This window comes from Giraffa tippelskirchi, chromosome 7 (genome assembly GCF_054371585.1).
Source record: "Giraffa tippelskirchi isolate mGirTip1 chromosome 7, T2T-mGirTip1v1.2.pri, whole genome shotgun sequence".
Taxonomy (NCBI): Eukaryota; Metazoa; Chordata; class Mammalia; order Artiodactyla; family Giraffidae; genus Giraffa; species Giraffa tippelskirchi.
The window spans coordinates 58,194,299-58,213,205 of record NC_137281.1 but is presented as its reverse complement, the minus strand read 5'-3'; the positions used below and the strand labels follow the sequence as shown (position 1 = coordinate 58,213,205).

The following is an 18,907-nucleotide window of genomic DNA, read 5'->3' as shown; positions in this document are numbered from 1 at the left end:
TGTTGGGAGTTTCAGCTTCAACGTCAGACCTTCCAATGAAAACTCAGGACTGATCTCCTTTAGAATGGACTGGTTGGATGTCCTTGCAGTCCCAGGGACTCTCAAGAGTCTTCGCAAACACCATAGTTAAAAAGCATCAATTCTTCAGTGCTCAGCTTTCTTTATAGTCCAGCTCTCACATCCATACACGACCACTGGAAAAACCATAGCCTTGACTAGACGGACCTTTGTTGACAAAGTAATGTCTCTGCTTTTTAATATGCTGTCTAAGTTGGTCATAACTTTCCTTCCAAGGAGTCTTTTCATTTCATGGCTGCAATCACCATCTGTAGTGATTTTGGAGCCCCCCAAAATAAAGTCTGACACTGTTTCCACTGTTTCCCCATTTATTTGCCATGATGTTAGTTTTCTGAATGCTGAGCTTTGATCCAACTTTTTCATTCTCTACTTTCACTTTCATCAAGAGGCTCTTTGGTTCTTCTTCACTTTCTGTCATAAGGGTGGTGTCATCCGCATATCTGAGATAACTGATATTTCTCCCGGCAATCTTGATTCCAGCTTGTGCTTCCTCCAGCCCAGTGTTTCTCATGATGTACTCTGCATAGAAGTTAAATAAGCAGGGTGACAATATACAGCCTTGACATACTCCTTTTCCTATTTGGAACCAGTCTGTTGTTCCATGTCCAGTTCTAACTGTTGCTTCCTGACCTGCATACAGGTTTCTCATGAGGCAGGTCAGGTGGTCTGGTATTCTCATCTCTAAGAATTTTTCACAGTTTATTGTGATCCACACAGTCAAAGGTGGATGTTTTTCTGGAATTCTCTTGCTTTTTTGATGATCCAGTGGATGTTGGCAATTTGATCTCTGGATCCTCTGCCTTTTCTAAAACCAGCTTGAACATCTGGAAGTTCACGCTTCACGTATTGTTGAAGCCTGGCTTGGAGAATTTTGAGCATTACTTTACTAGTATGTGAGATGAGTGCAATTGTGTGGGTAGTCTGAGCATTCTTTGGCATTGCCTTTCTTTGAGATTGGAACGAAAACTGACCTTTTCCAGTCCTGTGGCCACTGCTGAGTTTTCCAAATTTGTTGACATATTGAGTGCAGCACTTTAACAGCATCATCTTTCAGGATTTGAAATAGCTCAACTGGAATTCCGTCACCTCCGCTGGCTTTGTTTGTAGTGATGCTTCCTAAGGCCCACTTGATTTCACATTCCAGGTTGTCTGGCTCTAGGTGAGTGATCACACCATCTTAATTAACTGGGTCGTGAAGATCTTTTTTGTACAATTCTTCTGTGTATTCTTGCCACCTCTTCTTAATATCTTCTGCTTCTGTTAGGTCTATACCATTTCTATCCTTTATAGAGCCCATCTTTGCATGAAATGTTCCCTTGGTATCTCTAATTTTCTTGAAGAGATCTCTAGTCTTTCCCATTCTATTGTTTTCCTCTATTTCTTTGCATTGATGGCTGAGAAAGGCTTTCTTATCTCTGCTTGCTATTCTTTGGAACTCTGCATTCAAATGGGTATATCTTTCCTTTTCTCCTTTGCTTTTCCCTTCTCTTCTTTTCACAGCTATTTGTAAGGCCTGCTCAGATAGCCATTTTGCTTTTTTGCATTTCTTTTTCTTGGGGATGGTCTTGATCCCTGTCTCCTGTACAGTGTCACGAACCTCTGTCCATAGTTCATCAGGCACTCTCTGTCTATCAGATCTAGTCCCTTGAATTTATTTCTCACTTCTACTGTATATATAATCATAAGGGATTTGATTTAGGTCATACCTGAATGGTTTAGTGGTTTTCCCTACTTTCTTCAATTTAAGTCTGAATTTGGCAGTGAGGAGTTCATGATCTGAGCCACAGTCTGCTCCCGGTCTTGTTTTTGCTGACTGTATCAAGCTTCTCCATCTTTTGCAAAGAATATAATCAATCTGATTTCAGTGTCGGCCATCTGGTGATGTCCATGTGTAGAGTCTTCTCTTGTGTTGCTGGAAGAGGGTGTTTGCTATGACCAGTGCATTCTCTTGGTAAAATTCTATTAGCCTTTGCCCTGCTTCATTCTCTACTCCCAAGGCCAAATTTGCCTGTTACTCCAGGTGTTTCCTGACTTCCTACTTTTGCATTCCAGTCCCCTATAATGAAAAGGAGTTCTTTTTTGGGTGTTAGTTCTAAAAGGTCTTGTAGGTCTTCATAGAACCGTTCAACTTCAGCTTCTTCAGCGTTACTGGTCGGGGCATAGACTTGGATTACCATCATATTAAATGGTTTGCTTTGGAAATGAACGGAGATCATTCTGTCGTTTTTGAGATTGCATCCAAGTACTGCATTTTGGGCTCTTGTCGACTATGATGGCTACTCCATTTCTTCTAAGGGATTCCTGCCCACAATAGTAGATAAAATGGTTATCTGAGTTAAATTCACCCATTCCAGTCCATTTTAGTTCGCTGATTCCTAGAATGTCGACGTTCACTCTTACCATCTCCTGTGTAACTACTTCCAGTTTGTCTTGATTCATGGACTTAACATTCCAGGTTCCTATGCAATATTGCAGCATCGGACCTTGCTTCTATCACCAGTCACATCCACAACCAGGTGTTGTTTTTGTTTTGGCACCATCCCTTCATTCTTTCTCACCTGTAAAGTAGGAATAATCGTGGTGTCCAGCACAGAGGTCCAAGGGCTTAAATGTAGTCGAGCAAATAAAGTGCCCAGCGCCTGTGCCAGGCTCAGCTCCAGAAACGTGTGCCTCTGTTCTCACTTCCCCGTCCTCCTCTCCCCCCTTCCCCTCCTGCCCACCTCTTGGATGGATGGAGACCCTGTGAGCAGCAGGCTCAGAGCTGCTGCGGCAAGAGCATGGAGACCTTTCCTGGCTGCACTTGGCACCGGAGTGTCTTGCGTCGGTGAGAGCCAAAGAGGCTCTTTGAAAGGACTGAGTACCCCACCCTGCCCGCAGCTCACTGTGTGTCCTCTCTCCGTGCCCCAAAGAGGACCCCACATAAGGCACTTGGAGTACCCGCTGGTGTGCGGCGCTCAGAGGAGTGCGGTATTCGGTGAATTCAGAGGACGCAGCTGCTCTTCCTGGAGACGCGGGGGTGTTTCTCACCTTATCTCATGCGATGGGGGGGTGGGGAGGGGGGGCCTGGCTCCTGTGGCCCTTGCTCAGTAGCTCTTGTGCCTTCAAATAAGGGAGAAAGGAGTGTGCTTTCATAGAGGGAGAAACTGTACCAGTCCCGTTGCTTTGGTGATTGCAGTAGAACACGTGCTGAAGGCAGGCAAGCAGGGCTGAAAACGGCGAAGGGGGAAGCGGCCATGACAGGAAAGGTGGAGAGGCTCTGCCGCTCCGCCTGGCCTAGTTGCAGGGCCCCTGATGCTTCCTTGTGCAGACTCACCCCGGGTTTTTCAGTCCGAGTCTTTCGTCAGGCCTGGACCACTAGTTTTGCCCTCTTAATAAACAGCAGTTTCAATCACTGTGATTTTCACCAAGATCCAGGGATAATTGGGGTGGGGGTTAGGGAGTGGGAGGATGTAACAAAAAATCTTCTTTGGTTCTTATAATTCTGAAAGTAATTTGAGTTCATTATCACAGGGTCAAACACTGGAGAGGGTTGAAAGTAAAACCTTGTGTCCCTTCTCCCACAGCAGCCTCTGGTCTGTGGGTAACCAGGTAGCCCCTGTCACACACGGCTGTGTCTGCAGATGTGTGTCCAAGCTCATGCTGCAAGCATGTGTGGGTTTCTTTGTTTTCTAAGGGTGTCACACTCTACATATTGTTCTGCAATTTTTTTTTAATTTGTAGACAAATTTTAATATTTAGAACTTCTTCTTTTTTTAATTTTAGTTGTCCACTAGCCCATCGTATGGACGTTCCACAGATTATTTACCAGACTTCTATTAACCTTGAAAATAAGGAGAGAAAGTCTGAATAAGGGCCACTTGCCTCCTCTTCTCCATCGGGTAACCCTCCCAGCTCTGCCGCAGTTGGGAGGTATTGTCTCTGGAGAAACTGAGCGGGAGTTTATAGACTTGGGCATACACCAAGAAGGGAAGGTGGGAGTGAGGTACCAAGCCAGAGGCAGGAGGATCAGATGAGAATCCACACTGTCCCCGGAGGCTCCAGACTTCCTCGCATGTTTAGTTCTAGAACTCCTGTAGTAAAGGTGCAAGTTTGAAGGCTCTGTATTTGAAGAAACTGAACTTATTACAGAGCAGAGGTCTGGTCACAAATGAAAAAGCTCCCTGGCCATTCCTATTACCAAAATCCCCAAATAAGGTATCAGCTATCCAATTCAGTCGTGTATTGAGAACGTGTACAAACAAGTACTGTTTCCCTCCCCCCCCAACAGAGGGATGGTTCAGCATCAAAAAATCTGCAATGGCAATAGACGAAAGGAAGGAAAATAGGATCTCAGTTAATACAGAAAAATGATTTGTAAGTTCAGCAGCATTTTTTGTTTTAAATACTCAATAAAATAATGATTAAAAGAACTTGATTTGACAGAAGTTATATAACAGATCTATGACAAACATTGTATTTAACTGAAGAAATAGTTTAATTTACTGGAGATCTTGATCAACAGATTAAGGAAAGAAGAAGTTCAATGCAAGAATTGGAAGGAAAGAGAGAACATTTTCACATGATGTAATCAGATGATGAACCTGTTAGTTAAGTTGTATATCCCTATGCTAGCAGGGATCAACAAGAAGAAGAAGGAGAAGGCAATGGCACCCCACTCCAGTGCTCTTGCCTGGAGAATCCCATGGATGGCGGAGCCTGGTGGGCTGCAGTCCATGGGGTCGCTAAGAGTCGGACACGACTGAGCGACTTCACTTTCACTTTCATGCACTGGAGAAGGAAATGGCAACCCACTCCAGTGTTCTTGCTTGGAGAATCCCAGGGACGGCAGAGCCTGGTGGGCTGCCGTCTCTGGGGTTGCACAGAGTCAGACATGACTGAAGAGACTTAGCAGCTTAGCAGCAGCAGAAAAAACCATATAGTTTCTGTTATTTAGCAAAATACAAAAATATATAGACCCTCTGTGGGAAGGGCAAATAAATGGGAGACATTCTGTATTCTTGCATGAGATCTATTTTTGTACAAATCATAACCTGCCTTTCACACTGATTTATAAACAGTGCTATTCCGGTAACTATGAAGTAGCAAAATTACTCCAAAACTGAATAGCTTGAAACGCATTCTCTCTCACAACTTTTAAGAGCCCGTGATTGGGGAGCAGCTCTCAGAGGTACTTTTGTCTCTTGGGGCTCCCATGAGCTTGCAGTCAGATGGTAGCTGTGGATGGGCCCATCGCAAAGGTGCTTCACTCATGCTCCAATGCCTGGTCTGGGAAGACTCAAGCATTTGCAGCTTGAACAGCTGGGGATCATTGGGCCTCTGTGTGCAAGCTTTTCCTGTGATCTCACCAGCATGATGCCTTCAGGGTAGCTGGGCTTCTTACTAGGTGGCTCAGGGCTTCACGTTCCCTTGTCCCAAGAGAGAACCAGGGGAAAGCCTTTTTTTACCCAGCCTTGGAAGTCACATAGCATCACCTTTGCACATTATTGATCCAGGCAGGTTGCGAAGGTCACTCTTGGTAGAAGAGTAGGGGACATAAGAACCATGTATCGATAGGAGGATGTTAATATCATCGGAGAACGAGTGTGTGGGATGAAGCATGTGCTGGTGCAGCCATCTTTGGAAAACAGAGGCTGCCAGAGCTACAGATCCATCCAGAATTAAACTGGAATTTTAGGGGGACAACTTTTATTCTTAAATGCATTTGAAATAACAAAGTCAACTTTTGCAAAGAAAAAGGGGACTTTTGCATCAGATACTGTAAGCTAACAAGCCGTAGTAATAAAAGAAGTATGGTATCTATGCCAGAATAGGTGATAGACAAAAATGGAATACAATAAAGTTCTCAGAAATAGATCCATGTATATGTGGGAACTTAATATACTATAAAACGGTACCCCAGGGGCTTGTCTGGTGGGCCAGTGGCTAAGATTGGACCCAGTGCAGGGGGCCCGGGTTTGATCATTGGCCAGGGAACTAGATCCCACATGCTGCAACTAAAAATCCTGCATATGGCGGCTGAAAGAATGAAGATAGAAAATCCCACATGCTGCAACCAAGACCTGGTGTAGCCAAAAGAAGTAAATGAATATGTAAAAAAATAAAAAGGCATCACAGATCAATGAGGAAGGGATGAATTGCTTAGTAGATAGTGTTGGGAAAATTGACTCATCAGTTGGAAAAACATAAACCAGTTTATCACGTAATATCACATACAACGGTAGATTCTGAGAGAATTAAACGCCTAAATGAAAGTGGTAACACCACAAAATTAATAGAGGCCCACTCTCCTTTATCCACAAATGTGAAATCCGAGAAGCTCTGAAAACCAAAAGCTCTTTCATAACCCACATGGCCGTAAAACTTGAGGTGAAACACTTTGTACATTTCCTTGTCCTGCTGAATGTGAATATCACACATTTCACTGGACTGTTTTATCAGACTTACTGTGAAAACTTACAAACATTCAGAAAAATTAAAAAGGTCGTCCAGTGGGCACCCATATATCTACTAGCTGAACTCAATACTTATCATTTTGGTGTATTTGTTTTATCTATATATGTGTATTTGTATAATTAACAGTAATTCCATAATATCGTCTAGTACCCACATTCACACCTGTCCAGTTATCTCCCACATGTTTTTCCCCACTCAACATGTGTTTATTGAGCATTTCAGCATTATTTGTTTACTGTTCATTGAATAATGTTTAGTGAACATTATTGAACACCTACTATTGAGGTCACTCCAGAAAATAAAGAAATAAATTTATACGTGTTTGCTGTCCTCAGGAACAATCTAGTGTGGGAGAAACAAACAACCATACACCAAAAAAAAATATGATGCAGGACAGGCTACAGTAAACGCCATAGTACTGGCAGAAACAAACCTGGAAGGACATGAAGCAAGGAATCATTGATTCCTTCTGGAGAGGCCTTCCTCCTGCTATAGCTTTGTTGGGAGAATAGCTGACTTCTTTTCCTGGTCCTAACTCATTCTCTCTCTGTTCAGACCTTAATGTGATTCTAATTTGAGGGATATTTGGCCTTAAAGAAACCGAAAATTTACTTTTTTTAGATGGCTTTATTGAACTAGGATCCAGCCAGCATTCCAGCCATTATGTTTGGTTAGTACGTTTCTTTGATTTCTCTTGATCCAGAACTGTATATGTGTGTGTGTGTGTGTGTGTGATATTGACTTCCTGTGAAGACCAGAACCAGCTGACTTATAGAATGTCCCTCATTCTGGATTTGTCTGATTTTCTCATGGTGTCATTTAACGTATTTCTCTAGATACTAACTATCCCTTTCATTTCTTTCTAAACTGAAAGCAAGGTCTGAAATAATTTCCATTTGAACATTTTTGGCAAGAATACAGGTGTTGTTGCTATGTACTTCATATTGTATGATGTAAGGAAACACGTAATGAAATGTCAGGTTTTTCCACCCTAGTTCTGTTAAGCTTGACAATTTGGTTAACATGGTAACTACCAGAAATTTCCCTTGTAAAAGTCCTTTTTTTTTTCTTCCCTCTTTGCAGTTAGCCAGTTACTCACAAGGCAATTCATTGGTGACTTGCATATATCCTGTTCTCCAATGTCCAAATTATTTTAGTGTTCTGATGATAATACTTAATGGCTTTATTATCCATTGGTGATCCTTACCTTAATTACTTCCTTGGTGGGTCACTTCAAAACTATTAATGTGGTAATATGTGCTGTCCTAGACTTTAATTAGGAGTATCACATGGTTACACCTTTCTTAAATCTGGAACAGTCTGAATTCCAAAACTCCTCTGGCTCCAAGGTTTGCAGATAAGGGATTATAAAAAAGTAGGGAGGAGTATAGAGTATCTCCGTGTCACTGGAGCAAGGAGGAGTATTGTAAAGCACAAATAAGGCAAAAAACACAGATGGTATTTGAAGCCTTGAGACCCAGAAGGGAGAGGATGTGGAAAGAGAATAATAGGGGAGCCGGGACTGAGCCATTATGATGCCTGTGCTTGTGGTTGGGAGGAGGAAACAGAGGAGAGAGCAGTGGGCGGAGTAAGAGGAGGACCAGGAGAGTCCAGGTTAGAAGCCAAGTGGAGAAGGTGAGTCACAGAGGAGGGAGCGATGGCCAGGCCCTGCTCCCGGGAGAGCTCAGGTGGACTGAAGGCGACTGTCAGGCGTGGGAGCCTGTGTGCCGCGGTGCCCTTGACAAAGCAGTTTCGGTGGAGTCATGAAGGCAAAAATCTGGTTGGAGTGGGCTTGGGGAGAGAGGGAAGAAAGGTGTTACCAAATGTAGACGACCTTGCAGACGAGTTTTTGATACAAAACCATGAACAGAAATGGAGAGATCGATGTCAGTTGAAGCGGAATCAAGACATTTTTCCAAAATTGGAGAAAGTGAAGTTGCTCAGTCGTGTCCGACTCTTTGCGACCCCATGGACGGTAGCCTACCAGGCTCTGCCGTCTGTGGGATTTTCCAGGCAAGAATACTGGAGTGGGCTGCCATTTCCTTCTCCAGGGGATCTTCCCAACCCAGGGATCAAACCCGGGTCTCCTGCATTGCAGACAGACGCTTGACCGTCTGACCCACCAGGGAAGCCCTAAAATTGGAGAAATACTAGCCTATTTGTTTATTGATGAGGATGATAAAGAGAAAAAAAATAATAAAGTCATGTAGCCAAAATATCAATCCGCATTTTGCAAGAACACCTATAAACTAGAGGAGGCATGTGAAGTAGACTGAAATGGTTGCTCCCAGGGGAAAAGGTCTGCAGAGAGAGAATGGAAGGACCCTTGGGAATGAAAGGACACAAGAAAAAGGCCTCGCTCAGACCTGAGTGCCGGGTATCATGCGGTGTGATCCAGTCAGTGGGTGCGCCGGCAGATTGAAGCAGGTTGGGGAAGAGATGTTTGGTGTCTTGCAGTGAGACCAGTCAGTCAGCCTCCACTGACAGACACGTGAGGGTAGAATAAAGCCATTCCCCAGGTCTTAAAATGTAATCATCAATAATTATCTCTGGGGAGTTGAACCTGGGCACTTTTACTTTTTCCCTTGTACTCTTTTATAGCTGTGGTTTTTGTGAAGTATCTGTGCCTTAACTAAGCAGTTTCACTTTGTGAAATTTACTCAAGCATGCAACAAGACAAGTGCTGCCAAGACACTATGTTGTTTGAAAAACTGAAGACACCCTAAATGTCTAGCTGTAGGAAATTGGATACATAAGTTATGTCTCCATATAGTAGAATCCTGAGGTTCCCAGTTGGCTCTAGTGGTAAAGAACCCACCTGCTAGTGCAGGAGACACAGGTTCAGTCCCTGGGTCGGGAAGATCCCCTGGAGGAGGGCACGGCAACCCACTCCAGTATTCTTGCCTGGAGAATCCCGTGGACAGAGGAGCCTGGCGGGCTACGGTCCACGGGGTCTCAAAAGAGTTGGACATGACTTAGCGACTGAGCACACATGCACTGTTTTTGAAAGAGATGAGGGAGATGATATCATTTCCAAAGAAGAAAATGTATTTAAAAATGAACAAAGTAGATTTCAGAATAGTGTAGATACAAAAAAAAGTCTCAACATATAATTCAGAAATATATTTTAAAAATAAAACCCTTTGCTGTCACATAAAATTGGCCTCAAAGTTTAGAGCTGAGTCAGCTTTCTCCAGAAGAAGGCCATGGCACCCCACTCCAGTACACACTTTGTGGATGTTAACACAATAATGAGAACATGTAACTGCCATCTCTATACAAGAACATTCCCTGCTTATTTAAAAACTAGAAGCTTTCCAGTACTCACCTTGCAAAACAGACTTGGGAAGTGGTCTGGAGTCATAGGGGCATAGGACAACTCGGACAGCACTTCCACAGCTCAAGAACCAATCAGGTTGAGGGCTAAAGGGGAAAGAACAGGACATGTCTCACTGCTCCAGGTGAACGGCTGAGCCAGTGGAGAAGGTCTGTTCTGGACTTGCTCACCTATGGCCGGGTGTGAGTGGCAAGACCATGAAAACCTTCCTGTGTTTAGCCAGTCCTAGAAGCCTGGCTGCAGTCCATGGGGTCGCTAAGAGTCGGACACGACTGAGCGACTTCACTTTCACTTTTCACTTTCATGCACTGGAGGAGGAAATGGCAATCCACTCCAGTGTTCTTGCCTGGAGAATCCCAGGGACGGAGGAGCCTGGTAGGCTGCCGTCTATGGAGTCACACAGAGTCGGACACGACTGAAGTGCTTTAGCAGCAGCAGCTTTCTCCAAGAGTGCAGTACACTGGGGAAGCCTTGAGCAGGAGGAGGGTGGCACTTAGGACTGGTGACATGAACATGCTTAAGTTACTGGGGAAAAAAATCCTCACACATGACACCATCCCCGGCGGTGGAACAGAAGGAAGGGGCTTGCCAGACCAGGGGGTCTAATTCTGTGCCAAGGGCAGGCGGTGGGGCAGTGGCCCCCAAAACAAATCCTTTTTCAGGAGGCCAAGCTGGGTTCTAATCCATGCCCGCTGTTCCTTTTTTATGGATGATCTGGTTGATTGGACTTGCCTATTAAAGCCAAACTCAAACACTTCTCTGTCCAAAAAGTTAAAGGCCCAGTGATCTCATTTTGGAGCATGACCTTTGGAGGAAGGGAGGCCCAGATGTGTGCGAGGGCCTCCAACCCCAGCCCTGGGGGTGAGTGACACCAAGGATGGTTCTAGGGTCTGGAGTCTGCACAGCAAGCTCCAGGTCTCCAGCCACAAATCTTGCCTCCCTCCAGGGCCCGAAATGTAATCACCCTAATCCAAGCTTAGGAGTTGGCCCTGGTGGCTAGGGCTGTAAGAACACACTTGCCTTTTCATCATGTATCTATTTCCTTATTTGTCTGGGCCTTTTTCCTCTTTGTGAAATGGACCCGAAGTTCCCTCACCAGTTTATTTTGGGTGCACTCAAAAACGCGGGCGTCCGCTCCCTCCCCCCTGGTTTCATTCAACAAATGGATGGAATCAAGCTGATGCCCGAGGGGGACAATGAGGCCGGGAAAAGAGGGAGTGAAAGGGAACAAGAAGAAAGAAAGCCAGAAGATTGCTCTGCGGATAGGTGTCTGCTGTTTGGGAGCTTCAATTGCGTCTTTGCTTTTTGTTCTGGATCCCAGGGATATATACTATAATATTATAAGTATTGTAAGAATATAGTATTCTTACCCGCTCCATTTTACTTCCAGTCTCCACCATGTTTGCTTCCCTGGTGGCTCAGATGGTAAAGCATCTGCCTACAACGCGGGAAACCTGGGTTCAATCCCTGGGTTGGGAAGATCTCCTGGAGAAGGAAATGGCAACCCACTCCAGTACTCTTGCCTGGAAAATCCCATGGACGAGGGAGCCTGTTAGGCTACAGTCCATGGGGTTGCAAAGAGTCGGACACGACTCAGCGACTTCACTTTCACTTGCAGTGTGGTCCCATAAATGTTATTTTCCCTCAAGGCTCTGACTTGAATGTTCATGCGCTCTCCTAGACTGGGCTCATCTGTTCCTGTGGGTTTTTTTTTTTTTCCTCTGACTGTGTCTAGCTTAATCCACATCTCCAGTGTAGATCTTCTCTCAGGGCCTCAGTTCCTTACACCAGACACACCATCGGCTCTACTTCCGTCTTGCTCATGTGAGTTGCCCAACTTACGTCCCAACTGAACCGTTATCTTCATTCCTGCCCCCTTTCTGTTGGCCAGCCTCCTTCTAGGATTTGTATATCCACAAAAACCTTGGTCTACCTGGTTTCTAAAGCCAGAAACCTGAGCATCTTTTTTAACTATGAATGCTTTTGCACCCATTCCTCTGACTTCTAAGATTTAAAAAAAAAAAAAAATTCAGAAGAATGAATATGTTGGAGATCTTTTTTAATCCATATACTTTTACACCAGGATTGGGCACGAAGTGTGAGGAGACACCAAAAAACTCAGTAATCAAGGTAAATAACTGTTTGTTCAGAGTTGAGTCGACCAGATGTCATTTCTGTATTCTAAATCCACCAGATTTAGAATCCAGCGAGTCCAGAGGCCCCCACAGCACAGGGGGCCCTAATGTTTCCATGGGGTTGGCAGGCAGCATCGCAGCCTGGCCCAGGCCTGCTGCCCTCCATCCAGAGCATCTTTGGCCTGAAAAATCTATAGCAACCGCGTAACTGTTGAAACTGGATTCATCTTTCAGTGTCTCCCCACTGGAGACTGTGGCTTATGCACAGAAATGAGCATTAACACACAGGATTAGCGATGTTGTAACACATACACAAGCTCTAAGAATTAGAGTAGGGAGCAGTTTCGACTGTCCTGTCTGCCCCTGCTTTTGCAGGTAAAAGATGTAAACCGAGCTGTGGCAGGAGTCATCCAGCTGGAAGCCGAAGCCTCCGGGAGCCACAGCCCCAGGCCTGCAGCAGATGGGACCCCTGCCCTCGCCTCCAAGATAGGACCGGGTTGCCTCAGTGATAAGCCCAGGCGCGGCCATCCACACTCCCCCCGAGTGCCAGCGGCGAGCAGGAGTGAGGCACCTTTTCAGCCCTCCTGCTTTCTCCCTCCCTGGTCCTGGACCATTTGTCAGCCAGTTATCTATGTAAAGAAGAAGGCACTTCAGAAATGGAGACCAGGCTTCCCTTCTCAGGTTCATCATTTGCCAGCTTTTACTAATAATGAGCCTCCCCACCTCCCCCACCCCCCCTTTATTCTTAGACCTCCCTCTGGTGCAGAGGGTTGAGTTAACGACACTGTTCCTCAGTTTGTGGCATGTTGTCGTTGGTCTGGGTAAGGCTGTCCTCTTGGCTCTAGTTGACTGTGCGTCGGTTTCCTTGCTTTTATTCCTGTTCTCCATTCCCCTGCCCTCATAGCCAGCCACGCAAATGTGCTTCATATATATTCTCTCATTGTTGCGTTAGAAATTGTTGCTTTGTGTGCTGTGTGTTTTTATTTTTGTTTTCAATTTCAGTTGACCACATATGTATGTTTTTACCTTAAGTGGCTCGGTGCTCCAGATCCTTTTGTATCTTTCCTCCACTTGGCACTGGGTTCAGATTTCTCCTGTGTGTGTGTTCGGTCCATTGCTGATGCCTGCCGCACGCAAACACGCCATAGTGTCCACACTCTGCGTGGCACTTACCTTTCCTGCTCTTCATCTGGGCTGCCTGCAGCTCGCTGCCTCCCGCTGGGTGCGGTGCGGGACTTCCCGTGCCATCTTCTGATTGACCTGGAGGAGGATTTCCCAGGGAAACCTACCAGCAGTGGGCTCAGTCGGTCATAGAGCAGTGAACTTTCTACTATCATTTCTTCTAAAGATTCAAAAGAAGTGATTGTATCCCACTTCTCTCCCTTTTCTCTCCTAAGTGTTAAGAAAGTATATTGCGTAGACTGCCCCAGCTTTTAGCCTGCCTCTGAAATCTTGCAGTGATACAATCCAGAAAACGGAGACAAAGGTTGGGGCTGTATTCTCTTGTTGGTCGGTTTGAAGTATGAATTCCTTTACTCTGAATAGTTCAGACTTACTCTGCTCCTTCTATGTCCACGTAGAAAATGACCCACGGTGCTGAGGGTTGTCCCAGTGTCTTGTCCGCGGCTGTTTCTAGACCTCTGCATGGGGGCAGTGTGGTGTCGTGGAAGGAGGCCATCCAGCGGAGTCGCCAGCTTGAATCAACGCGCTTTTGGCTTCTCCATGTGCTTGGCTGCCCAGTGCGTGAGCTGGAATCGTGTCATCAGCCCACAAAGTGACACTTACCTTTCCTGCTCTTCATCTGGGCTGCCTGCAGCTCGCTGCCTCCCGCTGGGTGCGGTGCGGGACTTCCTGTGCCATCTTCTGATTGACCTGGAGGAGGATTTCCTAGGGAAACCTACCAGCAGTGGGCTCACAAAGTGGGTATGGAGGACCCGAGTGCATGGAGCCTTTTAGGGTGGGCAGGTCGATACCTGGAGTGTTGAGCTGTATTAAAATCTTTGGAAACACATGTTGAAATATTTATGAATAGACTTATCTGAAATTGACTCCAAAATAATCCAGGTGGGTGGGGTAAAGATCAGGTGACCATATAATTTATTGTCCAATCCTAGGCATGTTTGAGACTGAACAAAGTGAAAGTAAAAGTCACTCAGTTGTGCCAGGCCAGAATACTGGAGTGGGTAGCCATTCCCTTCTCCAGGGGATCCTCCCAACCCAGGGATTGAACCCAAGTCTCCTGCACTGCAGACAGATACAAAGGGGCTAGTAATTCCATCAGGACACCAAGTTTAAACCGTGATTGTACCCACACACCAAGACATGGACACCCCAAGGGAAAAAGACACTGACTTGATCTGAGTTAATCACTGCTGAAGTTGGGTGATGAGTACCTGGGAGCTCATTATATCCTATTTTTCTGTTTGTCTGAAATTTTCCATAATAAAAAGGCTTTGTAAAAGGAAATGTATCTGTCAGACTGCTGAAGCTCCCTAGTCCAGGAAATGGCCCCTGGGTTCCTGGCAGCCCCCACCCTGGGGTAGAAGACCCAGGTCACCAGCTGCTGCTCTTCTGCCGCCCCTGGGCACTGCCCCAAGGGAGCAGGGGAGGGGGCGGGCTCTGCCCACCCTTGTTGCTGGAAGCAGTGGGAACTTGAGGGTGTTCTAGCCCAGCGAGGCTTGGTTTGGGGGCAGCGTGGGGGCAGGGCTGACCTTTTTCCTGCCCCCAGAGCTTTCAGGGCCTGCCCAGGTGGCAGCCAACGCCCACATCCGCTCCACACCGCAGTGCTGGTGGCAGGGCGCCTGCAGCCTGTGCACACGCCTGTGTGATTACCATCCAGGCCCTACGGGAACCACAGGCATGGGCAGGAAGCTGGGTGACCGCAGTGGGTTCTAACCGACGTTCGTCTCGCACACTGTGATCCCACGTGGCCCTCGCCATGGTGTGGCAATTGCTGGAGCCCCAGGTGGTAGCGGGTGAACCTCTGTGGGGAACTGGCTCACAGTCTGATGTAGCCTCCACTTGCTGTCTCTCCCTGGTTACACAGCTGGAGCCTTCTCACCCAATTCCACGAAGTGCGGTGTTTGTTCACCCGACAGATGTTTTCAGGAGCCCACCCTGTGGCACCCTCTGGGGATACAGCAGAAAAAGAACGAGGGGGCCTCCAGGGAGCGGGCACCGTCGTGGGGGTGACGCCGGCGCAGTGGAGTGAGCGCTGAGGGGAAAAGGGCCTCGACGGGGTGCGGCTTGAGAGGGGGGTGGGTGTTTCAGGAGGGCCATCTGAGAAGGGGGGAGGCAATGGACAGACGTCAGGGAGAGGGTCCTTATGGGGCACCGGAAAGCCAGTGCAGCCACGTGGGACACGGAGGGGGGGGCACCTTCCTCAGACACCGCTGGTTGTTAGAGGAGCGACTTGCAGATACCACCGCCTGGGAGTCGGTAACCTTGGTGAGGGCGATTTGGGGGTTTAGAGTAGTTCAGGAGGGAATGGAAGGAGGGGGAGTAAAGAGGACCATTGCAGACACCTCTTTGCAGGTGCTTTTCATTGTACATGGGGCAGTTGCTCATTTACGATGGTGGAAGTGGAATTGAGAGAGGATTGTGTTAAGGGAGGACTGGCCCACACGTGCTGACTCAGTAGAGAGGGAAAATGCATTTAATGGAACTTGTTGTAAAGACCCTGATCGTAAGGAAGAGCCCTGGGGGGGCTGTTTCCATTTATTTGTAGTCTTTTTCTTGCTATCCAAATGGTTCCGAACTTTGGGGTTTTAAACCCAAACCCTTCTGACAATCTAAATCTACAGATTCATACCCAAGAGAAACACTCCTAATCATGTTGTTTAGGAAGGTTGATGGATCCTCTGATGTCTGTTCCAGGAGCACCCAGGTCAAGAGGCTACACATCACATACCTTCCCAACACCTTCAGTCCCTAAAGGCTTTGGAAATGGCGGGGAAAATGAGAGCCCTGTGGCCTTGCTTCTCTCTTCTTCCTGAGTAGATCGTCAGTTCCTTGGGGGTAGAAGCTGAGTGTAATGTTTTGCCTTGTTTCTTACCCTTAGTGATTGAAGTAAAAGCGAGGGGACAGACTGCCTGCCTCACTTGGCTGCTCACCCCACGCGAGTGTGGGGAACGGCTGGGCGTGCAGTCCTCAGGCCCCGAGAGGACGCCACACTTCGGTAACTTCCCGTCGAGCCGACAGCTCCCCTTTAACAAGTTGTTCCTTTGGGAAATTAACCACATCTTCTATTTTGTCTTGGTTTCCTGTTACGGGTGTAACAAATGATCACAACACAAATTTATTGTCTTACGTTTTTGGAGGTTGAAATTCCTGAAATGGTCAAGGTGTTGCCAGGATTGCATTTCTTGTGGCGATTCCAGAGGAGAACCCATTTCCTTGCCTTTTGGAGCTTCTGGAGGCCACCCGCTCTCCTTGGCTCACGGCCCATTCCTTTGTCTTCAGAGCCGGCAGCTAGCATTTTCAAAGGTCTCTCTGACATCTGATTCCCTGGTTATGTCCTTTACCTTGTAAAGAATCTGTAACCACATTGGGCACCCCTCTGAATGATCCAGGATAGTCTTCCATTTTAAAATCCTTAACTTATCCCATCTGTAAGGCCCTTTTCTCCATACAAGATAATATTTACATAAAGTAACTGTACTACAATAAAAAGTATATTTTTATATAAAAAAGGTACAATTTGCAGCTTCCAGAGGTTAGGGTGTGGACACCTTTTAGGGACTGTTATTCTGCCAGCCAAACATTTCTATAGCTATTTACACATATGTTCTCATTCAGTGGCTCGGTTGGTAAAATTATTCCTGCTTTACAGGTGAGGAAATGGAAGCTCAGAGAGGTCAGGTGATTTCCCCTTGGCTCCAAAATTGATGGCTTGAGCGCTGGAAATCTGAGTCGTAACCACCTTGTTCCATTCTGCTTGGCTGCTCGTGTTTAATTCTCATATCTTCCATGGATTTGAGTTAGTGATATTTGTCAGTATTTAGGTTCCTGATGCCAGTATTTGGGGAAGTTGATGTGCTGACTCAATGAAATAAGGAAATGTCAAAACCTATGTAAACATGGTTATCACGGCAAAAGATCAAAGTGAAGAAAGAAATTTTTTTTTTTGAGTTTTTATTTTTTATTTATTTATTTTTTAATAAATTTATTTATTTTAGTTGGGGGCTAATTACTTTACAATATTGTAATAGTTTTTGCCATACATTGACATGAATCAGCCATGGGTTTACATGTGTTCCCCTTCCTGGACCCCCCACCCACCTCCCTCCCCATCCCATCCCTCTGGGTCATCCCATTGCCCCGGCCCTGAGCCCTTGTCTCATGCATCGAACATGGAATGGTGTTCTGTTTCACATATGATAATATACATGTTTCAATGCTATTCTCCCAGAACGTCCCACCCTCATCTTCTCCCTCAGAGTCCATAAAATTGTTCCATGCATCTGTGTCTCTTATTCTGTCTTGCATACAGGGTTATCGTTACCATCTTTCAAATTCCATATATATACATTAGTATACTGTATTGTTGTTTTTCTTTCTGACTTACTTCACTCTGTATAATGGGCTCCAGTTTCATCCATCTCAGTAGAACCGATTCAAATGTATTTTTTTTAATGGCTGAGTAATATTCCATTGTGTATATGTACCACAGCTTCCTTATCCATTCGTCTGCTGATGGACATCTAGGTTGCTTCCATGTCCTGGCTATTGTAAACAGCGCTGCGATGAACATTGGGGTACACGCGTCTCTTTCAATTCTGGTTTCCTCGGTGTATATGCCCAGCAGTGGGATTGCTGGGTCATATGGCAGTTCTATTCCCAGTTTTTTAAGGAATCTCCACACTGTTCTCCATAGTGGCTGGAAGAAGGAATTTAATTCCAGTTTGCATGGCCTTCCCATTTCTCATCAGCATTCATGTGTAAGGTCCAATACAGAGACTGCCTAGTGGCTTAATATTTTTGTCCACTGACATATACTTGATTTTCATGTTACAGCATGTTACTAATATTTTGCTTGCCAGCCAGCCAGATTATGTATCATTAAGAGATCTCTGACTGTTTTTTAACCTTGGAACTATTATGAGGAAAGATTAGGTGGTTTTGCCACGTTCCTGCTACTACACTGGCGTCTCTTCCTTTGCCCGCTTTGCTCCCCCACACCGACCTCTCCCATGTTTGCCTCCCAGACTCCAAGCCATCAGTATAGCGCACTTTACATGTCTTGATAGGGGTCATTCGCTGTTGCAGGGATCTTAGAGTTGATGGCCCTTCCTGCCTGTGCTTTGTGTCTAGAGGGCCCCTGGGAAATCCTTTTTAACTTCCTGGTCAGTACCTCATAGCTTTCTAGGGTCTCCTCATCTCTTTCTCTGTGGTACTCAAAGCTGTGGATGACAGAAAATCAAGGACTGAAGCATGAAGGTCTTCTCTTGCCCTGACAGTTCTCTTTCACAGGATTGATCACTCTGCTGGTCTTGAGCTCTCAAAACAACCTCATTCTATTCTTTTGGCCTCTTCCTCTTTAGATGCCATTTCAAAGCACAGCTGTGGCCGACAGGATCGTGTCCGCTGAGTTCCTGCCTGCATCTCCTTCTGTGTTGGAGGTGCAGATGAGCAGCGGATGCCCTGCAGAGAAGGGGCCAGGTCTCTAGGCCCAGGCGAGACGCCAGCCAGCATTCATTTTTCCAGATAACCCAGCTTAGCCTGCTGTGTGGCTGCATGGCAGGGCCCGAGCCGGAGCTGATAGTTTTTATGGAGTGCATATAGCAGCGTGTGATCCACATCCTGAGATGATACTAGGGGCTGTGGAGGGGTCTTCTAGCAGACCTCCAGTGACATGGAGGCCAGGGCTGTCAGCATGAATAGATGCAAGCCCCACAGTGCTAGG

General features: G+C 46.2%; 1 protein-coding gene and 2 long non-coding RNA genes across 7 annotated transcripts in view; all 3 read left to right on the top strand.

The window, feature by feature from the left end:
• The window catches only part of ZNRF1 (zinc and ring finger 1), a 91,431-nt gene that overhangs the window by 47,783 nt on the left and 24,741 nt on the right, over positions 1-18,907 (top strand). The gene's annotated exons all lie outside the window — the stretch shown is intronic.
• Positions 4,841-8,732, top strand: LOC145513174 (uncharacterized). Its single transcript, XR_014059174.1, has 2 exons — positions 4,841-7,452; positions 8,545-8,732. It is a non-coding gene; the product is annotated as an uncharacterized LOC145513174 (long non-coding RNA).
• LOC145513173 (uncharacterized) lies at positions 11,355-14,469 on the top strand. Of its 2 annotated transcripts, none has more exons than XR_014059173.1 (3): positions 11,355-11,998; positions 12,379-12,565; positions 13,584-14,469. It is a non-coding gene; the product is annotated as an uncharacterized LOC145513173 (long non-coding RNA). The 2 variants fall into 2 exon arrangements; XR_014059172.1 differs by having other exon boundaries at positions 12,379-12,684; positions 13,584-14,464.